Source organism: Ascaphus truei, unplaced genomic scaffold (genome assembly GCF_040206685.1).
Source record: "Ascaphus truei isolate aAscTru1 unplaced genomic scaffold, aAscTru1.hap1 HAP1_SCAFFOLD_399, whole genome shotgun sequence".
Classification (NCBI taxonomy): domain Eukaryota; kingdom Metazoa; phylum Chordata; class Amphibia; order Anura; family Ascaphidae; genus Ascaphus; species Ascaphus truei.
In genome coordinates this window covers 317,869-331,132 of record NW_027456729.1, presented here as the reverse complement: position 1 = coordinate 331,132, position 13,264 = coordinate 317,869, and the positions used below count along the sequence as shown (strand labels likewise).

The following is a 13,264-nucleotide window of genomic DNA, read 5'->3' as shown; positions in this document are numbered from 1 at the left end:
AGGTGGTAAGAACAAACGATGGGCCTTTAGACAAAACACGTCATTCCATTTCTGAAATGGAATAGTCAGATAAGTTAATTACTATGTTATCAGTATTCATCGTGGGTGCGGCCTCAGCACCGGTGGTGTTCTTGGGATTACGTCCCCCCCTCCTGGTTTTTTTTCTCGCTTTTGTTGTTTTTGATCATATACACTGCCCCCCTCCGCATCCACTGCCCCTCCTCCGCATCCACTGCCCCCATCCGCATCCACTGCACCCCCCTCCTCTTCCACTGCCCCCCCTCCGCATTCACTGCCCCCCATCCGCATCCACTGCCCCCCTCCGCATCCACTGCCCCCCTCCGCATCCACTGCCCCCTCCGCATCCACTGCCCCCCCTTCCGCATCCACTGCCCCGCCTTCCGCATCCACTGCCCCCCCTTTCGCATCCACAGACCTCCCTCCGCATCCACTGCCACACCTCCGCTGGCCCCCCTCCTTATCCATTGCCCCCCCGCATCCACTGCCCCCCGCATCCACTGCCCCGCATCCACTGCCCCGTATCCACTGCCCCCCCTCCCATCCATTGCGCCCCCCGCATCCACTGCCCCCCCTCCGCATCCACTGCCCCCCCTCCGTATCCACTGCCCCCCCTCCGCATCCACTGTCCCCCCCTCCGCATCCACTGTCCCCCCCTCCGCATCCACTGCCCCCCCCTCCGCATCCACTGCCCCCCCCTCCGCATCCACTGCCCCCCCCTCCGCATCCACTGCCCCCCCCCTCCGCATCCACTGCCGTCCCCTCCGCATCCACTGCCGTCCCCTCCGCATCACCTGCCCCACCTCCGCATCCACTACCCCCCCCTCCGCATCCACTGCCGTCCCTCCTGACACCATCTCCAAGGTAAGTCTGAATTTTATATGTATTGGGCTGACGGGTGTATTTTGAATATGTATTGAGGAGGTAAGGGTTCTTTTAAAATGTATTGGGGCCAGACACCCACACAGCAACCCACCTACCCAGTCACCCACCCAGTCAGTCAGTGACCCACCCACTCAGTCAGTCACTGCCACGGGAGACCAATGCTTTTAACCCCTTAATTACATAGTTTATGTGGTAAATTGGTGCATCACAGAGTAAGCTCACAGCGAGCAGCTTTCTTTGTTCTTTGCAAGATTATGATATGTCTTATGGTGTGTTTTAAAATAATGATTAACATAATTTTTCACCATATTCATAAATACCTGTACAGAGGGATTCTTAACTGGTGGTATGAACTTAGAGTTCAACTTACAAATCACTCTTGTAGTGTCAGGTACCTGTACATCAGTTAGTGGCTGCTGCTGCTGCTGCTGCTGCTGCTGACCATCTGCTCTGTTGAGAAAAAAGGATTTAAGGTTTAGTTTCCTTTCCAATTTAAATAACTCAACTTCTACCTCAAACCTCTTAGGGAAGGTGGTAGGAACAAACGATGGGCCTTTAGACAAAACACGTCATTCCATTTCTGAAATGGAATAGTCAGATAAGTTAATTACTATGTTATCAGTATTCATCGTGGGTGCGGCCTCAGCACCGGTGGTGTTCTTGGGATTACGTCCCCCCCTCCTGGTTTTTTGTCTCGCTTTTGTTGTTTTTGATCTTTGCCCCTTCCTAAAAAAGCCTTTTGTCCTGCAGCTTGGGGATTAGCCCCATCCGTGGAGGTGCTTGCTTCTGAATCGCTCGTCTGTGCTTCATCTCTCCTCTGATTAGATTTCCCTTTATTGGTGAATTTTGGGCGTCTGTCCTGTTTCGTCCAGTTATAAACTGAATTTTCTTTATAGTCTGATACAACTTTTTTAAATTTCTGCTTCTTAAAGTGGCTTTTCTTTCTCTCCTCCCTTATGTACCACTTCATGCTTGCTGCCCACCTAAAGGGCATGGCTATGCAGCAAGACATCGTGGGACAGACTGATCGTATGGAGAACACGCCTCTGCAGGATGACGTCAGTAGCCAGAGGAGGGATGCCGGATATGCGCTCGCGCATGCGCCTGGATGGGATGCCGAGATCTCCAGTTTGAGGAACAGCTACTGAAGACAGGACCTATCGGAGGGCAGGACTTCCCCCGGAAATGACGTCACCGACATGCGCGCGCATACGCAGTACAACCAGCCATCAGTGAGGAAAACCGGACGATTTTCGAAATGACTGCACCTGGGGTATGGGCTATAAGTAGTGGACTGTTAGTAATTCAGCGTTCGGCGTGGTGACTGTCACATCCGCAGCTACTCCAGTCACGGACCGCCTCGCTGACGCGTCACACGGTGTTCCTATGCGCACACGCACGGCTAGGGCAGTACACGCACGCTCAGTGAGAAGCTGCCAACACCTCCCACTGGGAGGGAACTCGGCCGTACACCCGCGTGACGTCAGCGCTCCGCGACGCGCATCGCGCACGCGCGCGGGTTGCTCGGCAACCAAGGCAATCACCAGGAAAGCATGACCTGCAGGCTGTTTCTAATTACTGCTGCTCGGACACCATTGGAGGACCGGACCACACCCTTGCAAGGTAATTGGATCCTCCCTGCATATATACCTGCTCCTGTCTGGCATTCCTTGCTGAGCATAAACTCCTGTTTATGCATTGTGCTCACCGCTGCTGTCTAGTTTTGTCTTGAACTTTGTCTGTCCTGATTGACCCTGCCTGTTACTTGGATTTCTACACTCTCCAGCACTTTGACCCCGGCTTCGTTACTCGACTACTCTACCTTCTATTACCCAGGACCTTGGCTATGAAACTCTACCTACCCGGACTCTCCAACCCTGGAACACGGCAAGTACCCTGACTAAAGAGGGGGGGGGATACGAGCACTGCAAAAAAGACACTCTGGCTAGGGCATGTGCAAAAACATAGAAAAAGGCTTTATTGTGGCTAAAGCGCCATTAAAATTACATGTACACCGTCCTCTGACGCGTTTCGTTCCCAACGGAACTTTATCAAAGTACCCTGACTACCCTGACCTCTCCAACCCTACGACGCGGTACGACTTGGACTACGCATTCCGGACAGGACTGCGTGGTTGTGGGTCGGTGCCTTTCTATCCCCACCTCAGCCCCGCGGTCTTCCGTCCTGTTTGTGGTGAGCGCAGCGTGACAATATGCTCAGCCCAACAAACATGGACGCCGCTGAGGTGGCCCGACGCTTAGACACCCATGAGGAATGCTTCCGGCAACTTACCGGCTCATTTACACACAAGGAACAACTAGTTTCCCAACTTAAATAAGACGTGGATACCCTGACTGAACAAGTTAGACGTTTAACTGTATCTACCACCAACCCCGTCCCACTCGCAGCCACTCCTGCACTTATCACACCTACCTCCGAACCACGACTACCTGCGCCCAACCGATATGCAGGGGATCCCAGCGGTTGTCGGGGGTTTCTGAACCAGTGCTTCATACAGTTTGAGCTAATGTCCTCTCACTTTCCTTCTTCACGAATAAAGGTCGCATACATAATCTCCCTGCTGACTGACGCCGCCCTGGCATGGGCTTCTCCTATTTGGGAGCAACGCCCAGATTTGATCTCTGACCTCACTCTCTTCATCACCGAATTCAGAAGGGTGTTTGACACCCCAGGGCGTAGGGTTACGGCTGCATCCACTCTGCTTAATATTTCTCAGGGAGACCGTACTGTGGCTCGTTATGCTCTGGACTTCCGGACGGTGGCGGCCGAGACCGCCTGGAACGATGTGGCTCTATCTGCAGTCTTCTGGCAGGGTCTGTCCGAACGGTTGAAGGATGAATTAGCAGCTCTGGATCGTCCCGCTGGACTGGAGGACCTGATAGACCTGTGCATCCGGATGGATCAGCGCCTCCAAGAGAGAAGGAAGGAAAGAAACAAACACCCCCGAGGTATACAATCATCTTCCTTTTCCACCATAGGTCCTCTACTCTCCACAACTCCTGTCCTAGATGAACCCATGCAGCTGGGAGGGACTAGCCTTTCGCCTATCGAGAGGCAACGAAGAAGACGAGCGGGACTATGCCTCTACTGTGGCAATAACGGCCACCTGGTATTCAACTGTCCGCTGAAACCGGGAAACGCCAAAGCCCAGTGAGTATAAGGAGGATCACGCTGGGCACTGCAACTTTTCCCCCTCCTCAACCCTCTACGAGGTTTTATCTACCGATCTCCATATCCGGTGAGACCTTCACAGTACAGACACGGGCCTTTCTGGATTCGGGGTCAGGAGGAAACTTCGTGGACCAAAAGTTCGCCTTCAAGAATAAAATACCGTTGGTACCCAAAGATCGACCGGTAGGTCTTGAAGCCATTGAAGGACGACCATTGCAGCCCGCGATCATTTCCTTACAAACCATACCCCTTAACATCATGACTAGCGACTTTCACTCCGAGACTATAACCTTTGATGTCATTCACACCCCCTCCTCGAACATCATTCTGGGACTTCCGTGGCTCCGGATCCACAATTCTGTCATTGACTGGACAGAGGCCACGCCACTTCGTTGGAGTTCTTTTTGCTTGGAACATTGCATGTCTGCTCCAAAGGCAGTGGCAGGAATGGAGGTCACGGATCCTGACAGGGTACAGCTGCCGGGGATATACGAAGATTTCCGCGATGTCTTTGACAAACGTCAAGCAGAAGAACTTCCGCCACATCGTGCGTACGATTGCCCAATCGATCTTCTACCCGGTACCATGCCCCCGAGAGGAGGATCATACCCATTGTCCATACCTGAGACTCAGGCTATGAGACTATATATCCAGGAGAATCTTCAGAGGGGGTTCATTCGTAAATCCTCATCACCTGCGGGGGCGGGTTTTTTCTTCGTCAAGAAGAAGGACGGAACCCTCAGACCCTGCATAGACTATCGCAGTCTCAACAAACTTACCATAAAGAACCGCTACCCCCTTCCGTTAATAACAGAATTGTTTGACAAACTCCAAGGAGCTAAGATCTTCACCAAGCTGGATCTCAGAGGCGCCTATAATCTGGTCAGAATCAGACAGGGAGACGAATGGAAGACAGCATTCAATACTCGCGACGGGCATTACGAGTACCGAGTTATGCCGTTTGGGTTGTGCAATGCCCCTGCGGTCTTCCAAGACTTTGTTAATGACATCTTTAGAGACCTTCTGGACCGTCATGTGATTGTATACCTGGATGATATATTAATTTTTTCCAGATCCATGCCGGAACATACTACTCACGTCAAACAAGTCTTGCAGCGCTTAAGAGAGAACCACTTATTTGCTAAGCTTGAGAAATGCCATTTCCACCAAAGATCTACCTCATTTCTCGGCTATATTATATCGGACACTGGACTCGCTATGGACCCCAGCAAGGTCAAAGCTGTACTCGAATGGCCCTGTCCTCTCTCCCTCAAGGCTATCCAAAGGTTCCTCGGCTTCGCCAACTATTACCGGAGGTTCATTCAAGGATTCTCATCGGTAGTAGCACCCATCACGGCGCTCACTCAGAAAGGAGCTGACCCTACTAATTGGTCTAACGAAGCTCTCCAGGCCTTCGAGAGGATAAAGACGGCATTCGCCTCAGCACCCATCTTGGTACACCCAGATCCTTCATTACCATTTTCCTTAGAGGTAGACGCCTCCGATATAGGAGCAGGTGCTATACTCTCCCAGAGAAAGAATCCTCAAGCTCCACTTCACCCCTGTGCGTATTTTTCTAAAAAAATTTCCTCCGCTCAAAGGAATTATGACGTGGGTAACCGGGAGCTCCTCGCGATCAAACTGGCCTTGGAGGAGTGGAGACATCTACTGGAGGGTACGGAGACACCTGTCACAATATTAACAGACCATAAGAACCTACTGTACATTGAGGGAGCACGGCGACTCGGGTCTCGCCAGGCAAGATGGTCCTTATTCTTTACACGCTTCAACTTCCTCATTTCATATATCCCAGGCTCTAAGAACATTAAAGCCGACGCGTTGTCTCGACAGTTCCTGGTAGAGGATAGCAGGGTGGAACAGCAGGAGACCATTCTTCCATCCACTTGCATTGTGGCAGCCAGTACTTTCAACGCCTTGCCTGATATTACCAAGGCTCAAAACAACATCCCAGCAGGACTCAAGGTTCCAGAGGATCGTTTGTTCACTCCACTTCTTTACCAGAGGAGAGTCATGGAGTGGGGACATTCATCCAAGACAGCTGGTCATCCTGGCACCAAAAGAACTACTGAGCTCATCGAACGCACGTTCTGGTGGTCCAACATGCGGAGGGACATACGAGCTTTTGTATCTTCATGCGCTATTTGTGCACGGAACAAGACGCCACACAACAGACCTGCGGGTCTTCTTCATCCATTACCGATCCCGGAACGTCCATGGACACACATATCTATGGACTTTATTGTTGAGTTGCCTAAATCTAGAGGCATGGACACCATACTCGTAGTGGTGGACAGGTTTTCTAAACAGGCACACTTCATTCCCATGAAAGGTCTACCCACCGCATCAATGTTGTCCGACGTTTTCATCAGGGAGATCTTCAGGTTACATGGTACTCCCCGGAACATAGTATCTGACAGAGGATCCCAATTCATTTCACGATTCTGGAGAGCGTTCTGTAAGAGTCTGGACGTCACACTACATTTCTCGTCAGGCTATCACCCCCAGACCAATGGGCAAACTGAACGCACCAATCAGTCTCTGGAACAATTTTTAAGGTGTTTTGTTGCTGATACTCAAGACGACTGGGCAGAACTTCTTCCATGGGCAGAATTCTCCCATAACAATCTTCGGAATGAATCATCTCAACAATCACCATTCATGATCAACTACGGGTTCCATCCTTCTGCGCTCCCTTCTCTTATCTCGAAGTCTGGAGTCCCGGCCGCAGAGGACAAGATCCTTCACTTACAAGACTTATGGCAGAAGATCCATCTAAACCTACAGCACGCTGGTAGACTACAGAAGAGACAAGCGGATCGTCACCGAAGAGAGGTCCCAGGGTACTCTGTAGGACAAAGGGTCTGGTTATCCACCAAAAACATTCGTTTAAAGGTAACTTCACCCAAACTGGCACCACGCTTCATTGGCCCCTTCCGCATCACTAAAAGGATCAACCCAGTAGCCTATCGGCTAGAACTGCCTAAATCTATGAGAATTCCCTCTGTTTTTCACTCCTCCCTTCTAAAACCATACCTTCAAGACTCTTCCTCCAAGGGGCAACCTAAACTGCCACAAACTATACTGGTAGAGGGTCAAATAGAATACGAGGTACAGACTATCCTCGACTCTAGGATGTCCAGAGGAGGATTGCAATATCTCGTACACTGGAGAGGCTATGGCCCGGAGGAGAGAGAGTGGATTCCTCATCGTCAGGTACATGCCAACCGTCTCATTTATGCCTTCCACCGTAGGTACCCGGAAAAACCATCTCTGGGTCGCCCGGAGGTCTCCCCTCAAGGGGGGGATACTGTCACATCCGCAGCTACTCCAGTCACGGACCGCCTCGCTGACGCGTCACACGGCGTTCCTATGCGCACACGCACGGCTAGGGCAGTACACGCACGCTCAGTGAGAAGCTGCCAACACCTCCCACTGGGAGGGAACTCGGCCGTATACCCGCGTGACGTCAGCGCTCCGCGACGCGCATCGCGCGCGGGTTGCTCGGCAACCAAGGCAATCACCAGGAAAGCATGACCTGCAGGCTGTTTCTAATTACTGCTGCTCGGACATCATTGGAGGACCGGACCACACCCTTGCAAGCATTAGCTATATTTTATTGATCCATATGCTGTGTATGTTATCGTCATCTTGCGTAGAATCAATCCACGTACCACCAACCTGCGATTGTGTTGTACCTACAGTGTTAATATTATGTTTTCATTTATTTAGAACAGTACAGGCAGTCCTCGTTTTACAACGCTTCGCTTTACAACGAATGGCTTATCCAACGCTATGCAATGCATACCTATATTCATTTTTACAACGCCAAAATGGCTTATCCAACGCTCTTACGATGCTTTGCAACGTTGTGTATGTGTGTATATATATACACATTCACATAAACAACGTTGCAAAGCGTCGTAAGAGCGTATATATATATAATATAATACTATATAATATTATATTATACTATATAATATATCATTTATTATGTTATATTATATATATAATACAGTATATACACTATATAATTTATGTGAATGCTGCATATCTTATTGCCTGCATAAAATATTTGGTGTATTTTAGTGTTAAAAATGCCTTCAGGAACGGAGCCTTTCATTTAAAGAGTGTTCCTATGGGAAAACGTGTTTCGCTTTACAACGTTTCGCTTTACAACGCCATTTTGAGTAACGCATTGTGTCGGATAACCGAGGACTGCCTGTAGTATATTAATCCAGGCATATCACTGTTTGGTGCTACATTTTACAATTACAGGTTGGCTTGATCAGTATGCTACGCTTGATGCCGCACAGCATATGTATGTCAAAATAGGTATTACAGTCCAAGTAGTGGTGGTCATTCCGAGATTCTATGTCCTAAAATAATAGGTAACTCCAGGTGTTAATTAGCCTATTTAGCCTTGAACAAATTGAGAAAAATTTCATGTGTGCTATACACCTTGAGTCCAACCCTACCTTCCCATCACCCTTCCTTTCTAAGTACATTGTGTGTATATAATAATTACTTTGTATGTAGATTTTATTTTAGCTAGATACTTATTAAATGTTAAGTTTTAACCGCCTAGGAGTGCATTTGACAAATGAGCTACTAGTTGGATAGCCAAGGTACTAATATGCTTCTGCTCTCCAATTTTCTGTCAATCTACTATTATTAGCTCATCAGCTGCACCCAACGTCACACTAGGCGTTTATGGGCACACCCATTTAAACATTACACAATTACTCTAGTGAGCTGTATATTCTGTTTGTGGTTTTGAATTTTCTTTATAGTCTGATACAACTTTTTTAAATTTCTGCTTCTTAAAGTGGCTTTTCTTTCTCTCCTCCCTTATGTACCACTACATGCTTGCTGCCCACCTAAAGGGCATGGCTATGCAGCAAGACATCGTGGGACAGACGGATCGTATGGAGAACACGCCTCTGCAGGATGACGTCAGTAGCCAGAGGAGGGATGCCGGATATGCGCTCGCGCATGCGCCTGCATGGGATACCGAGATCTCCAGTTTGAGGAACAGCTACTGAAGACAGGACCTATCGGAGGGCAGGACTTCCTCCGGAAATGACGTCACGGACATGCGCGCGCATGCGCAGTACAACCAGCCATCAGTGAGGAAAACCGGATGATTTCGAAATGACTGCACCTGGGGTATGGGCTATAAGTAGTGGACTGTTAGTAATTCAGCGTTCGGCGTGGTGTCGTCATCAGGGAGGGACTATTGGGAGCTGGGTATCGTTGGTACATTGTATCTCCTGTCTCTGATACAGACTTATTTTATTATCTTTTTGCTTTGTCTCTGCTGTTGGCTTCCACACTGTGGGCTCTGTTTATGGCAATTGCAGTCTCAGTGCTACTATTATTAGGTATGCTAGACGGTTCAATGCTATGCACTGGATACATTGATTCATTAATACTGGCTTTCACACGGTGTGTTCTATACATGGCAAACTGCAGTCTCACTGCTAATATTTATGTATGAAGGCTTAGTGTTGTGCACTGGATACATTGATCTACCAGCATTGTATGATGCAGATTGCTGCACTGAAGACATTGATTCACTTGCATTGTCAGATCCAGACCGCATGTCCATACACCACAGTCATATTTATGTGCTGTTTTCATTTATCTCAGCAAAGTGTTTAGACACAGTTGATTTTGGTGACAACTATATTCTGCATTAGCTATATTTTATTGATCCATATGCTGTGTATGTTATCGTCATCTTGCGTAGAATCAATCCACGTACCACCAACCTGCGATTGTGTTGTACCTACAGTGTTAATATTATTTTTTCATTTATTTAGAACAGTAGTATATTAATCCAGGCATATCACTGTTTGGTGCTACATTTTACAATTACAGGTTGGCTTGATCGGTATGCTACGCTTGATGCCGCACAGCATATGTATGTCAAAATAGGTATTACAGTCCAAGAAGTGGTGGTCATTCCGAGATTCTAAGTGTGTAGTTTGAAAAAGTTTGACCAAATTTCAACTTTCTTTTTTTTTTTTCCAAGCATTTTATTTATTCAATTTTTTACAAAATGATGGGGAGAGGATACAGAAGAAAAAAAACAGAGGGGCGAGGGATGGAACATGACTATAACACCCGAGTTGCAGCAAAGATGGCCCCCAAAGAGAGTCTCCCCACTATACTTCCCCTTCATCGCCTACTAAGCCAGCGTGGGCTGGGATAACATCAGGAAAAGACAGATACAGTACAACTTCAAAGACCTGGAGATAGTCAGACTGTCTCTCCCTGCACCTCTGCTGTGGGTGTCTGTTTGCTGTGTAGCCGACTTCACATTACCTCAGATTCTCTTGGAGATAACACAAGAGTCAGTCATTTGCTGCCACTCCCTGATGTTATACTGTAGCTGCTTTGTCATTGGTCTTGGATAAAGTATTTCAGATGTATATTTAAGCATTTCCATCTTCACACATTACCCTGTTCTTGCATCTCTACCTCCGCATGGGGAGAGACGGATTAATGACCTGGGATCTGGATCAGAAGAGTAGTTAGCGAGCTGGAGTCAGAACCAGGAATCCGGATAGTAGTCAGTGAGTCGGAACCAGGGTTTAGTACCGGCCGAGACTAAACTGAGAAGCATTGCAGCACTTGAGTCAGGAGAAATACAGCCTTACACTGACCTAGCAAACACATAAGTGTTATGAAAAACTGCTCACCTGTTGGATAGAAAGTCCTAAAATGGTAGGTGCAAAGGAGGTAATCAATATATATTACACAGAGTGAACTAAGAAGTTCAAAGATACCCCTCTGTATGCACTCAAAACCAAACATTTATCTGTTTCTCAGGCCATAAGGAAATAAACCCCTATACCAGAAACTAAAAGTGAAAAGCGACGAAAATCAAAAAAGTTTTAATACATATTGGTTTATATCACACAAAAATAGATAAAATATATGTTAAACTAAACCCCATAGAGGAGCAAAAGAGACCGAATAGGGATATATCATGCAGATTACAGTGCCTTCTTTATAATTTATATCATATAGTAGTAACCCTAAACGCTGCTGCGTGATAAATAACTTGTGATGTCCCTTGGGTTGATAGAGTCACTTATATGCATCCCAGGAAAAAACAATAGTTGGACAGATGATGGTAATTACAACTGTATTAATATACAATAGCTATTTGGGGGTAATGCCACTAGATATAGAGCACCATCCGTTCCCACGTGGTGAATATCACACTATATTCCACATATAGGATGTCACAGGCTCCACAGATGGATACAAATAAATAGACTAATGTCACAATATCTTCTCTTTCAGTAGTATCCCTTTCAGAAGTATGTATCCATTCCCTCAAATCCATAAACACCCACAAGCTTCTTAGGAGTGTAGCCAAACAAGAGTTACATTTGACTGCACAGATAGAAGCAGGTATGGGTTACGGCAAGCCCAACAGAGCAGTGTATACAATAGTATCAAACTGCTACTCGATCAGCTGTCAGAGTAGCGAAACTCACCGCTGCTTGTCAGCAGGGAGTAAGCAGTGAAGCTGCTTGCATACAGGATGGGAGAGGGGAAGGGAGGGATAGCGGGTTGCGGCAAACCCTGTCAGAAGCAAGCGAAGTATACAACCCGTATGGACATCAGGAGCAAGTCACGCCGTCGCTCCTCTGTGACGTCACCCTCGTGACGTCAGTAACACCCAAAGTCAGTTGTGAAGCCTAGTGATGATGTCACCACAGGTGTCCACCACAGGGCCTGTATGTGGGTCCTTCCACTATCCGAAACACACCAACCTTCTTATCCCCCTGTACCCTATGTGTCCACTTACCCTTCCTTATATATTGTAAACTCCTTGGGGCAGGACCCTCCTTACCTACTGTAACAATGTATGTTAATATTTATTTTGTTGTTTTTCGTCCTACCCCATTGTACTGTGCTACGGAATATGTTGGTGGTATAAATAAATGATGATATGTATAATACATCAGGTGCATATCAGATCTTTTATTAGGTTAGAAATGTAACCACCGCATGAACATGGAATCCTAGGGGAAAGGAGGACGGGGATCAAAATTCTACACGCTGCTTGAAGAACAGGGACATTCCAGAACAGTGGAGCAATGCCATAGTTATCCTCATCTACAAGAAAGAAGACAAGGAAGACCTACATGTAATCCTCCTTACCCAGCTCTAAAGAAGGTCACATAAGGTTGACTATATACAGTGGCATTGCTCAGTCTCTCATACCTTTCAGGGTGTTGGGTAGGCGCAGGCTGGGCGTAGATGCTTGAATATAACTAGGATGGGCGCCAGGAATTTTTGTAAACAAAAAGGTGCTTTAATGGACTGACAGCAATAATGAATAGCAGACATTGACATACCGGCTGCTTGAGTCGTGAAAAGGGGAATGGGGATACTTTGCTCAAACTGGAACTTAGAAGTATATAAATAACTCTCAATATTAAGCATGAAAAAGGGATGATTCAAAACCATATACAAAAAAGAAGCAGAGAAGAAAAGGAATCGTCTTGCGATGGTGCACTTCCCAGGTAATTGGAGTACTAATGTACAGGTAATATATCGCTAGGCGCAATAAGCTAAAAGAGGCTTGAATGTACAGTACTCCTGAATTGGATTACTTAATTGTAACTGGTATAATACCCATTAACATGGAGCTAAACGGTCTGGGTAGAGTTGTAATTGTGCATAATTAAAATTAAACTAGAATTATGATATCTAAAAATAATTCCAGCTAGAGAAAGATTGAGGATAAAATATATAAATCACAGCCAGGCTAGGATAAGGATGTTTAGCTATCTACACCTGTGATGTTGATTAGGTGTAGGGGTCAGGGTAGACAGATAGCTGATTAATAGTGATCACTTGTAATGATATTATGCTGCTATTAGATATACGTGCCCCATGACATACAAACAACTTTAATAACAAACAGAACCTTCCAGTGAACTAAATATATAAAAATACTGCAGTGAGCAAAAGTGATTATAAAATTGCTACATGCACTGAGAGAGATTATTAAATAGACGCTAAATTAGCTATGTGCATAAAGGAATCCTTATCCTGGAAGGTGCCGTGTAAATCAGTATACTGATTTAACCCTCCCTGTCCGGCTGTAAGGAAGTTTACCACA

General features: G+C 46.9%; 1 long non-coding RNA gene across 1 annotated transcript; it reads left to right on the top strand.

Moving 5' to 3' along the window:
- The first annotated feature begins 771 nt into the window (after nucleotides 1-771).
- Nucleotides 772-12,095, top strand: LOC142483937 (uncharacterized). Its single transcript, XR_012797508.1, has 3 exons — nucleotides 772-882; nucleotides 1,893-2,176; nucleotides 9,000-12,095. It is a non-coding gene; the product is annotated as an uncharacterized LOC142483937 (long non-coding RNA).
- The last annotated feature ends 1,169 nt before the right edge of the window (nucleotides 12,096-13,264 follow it).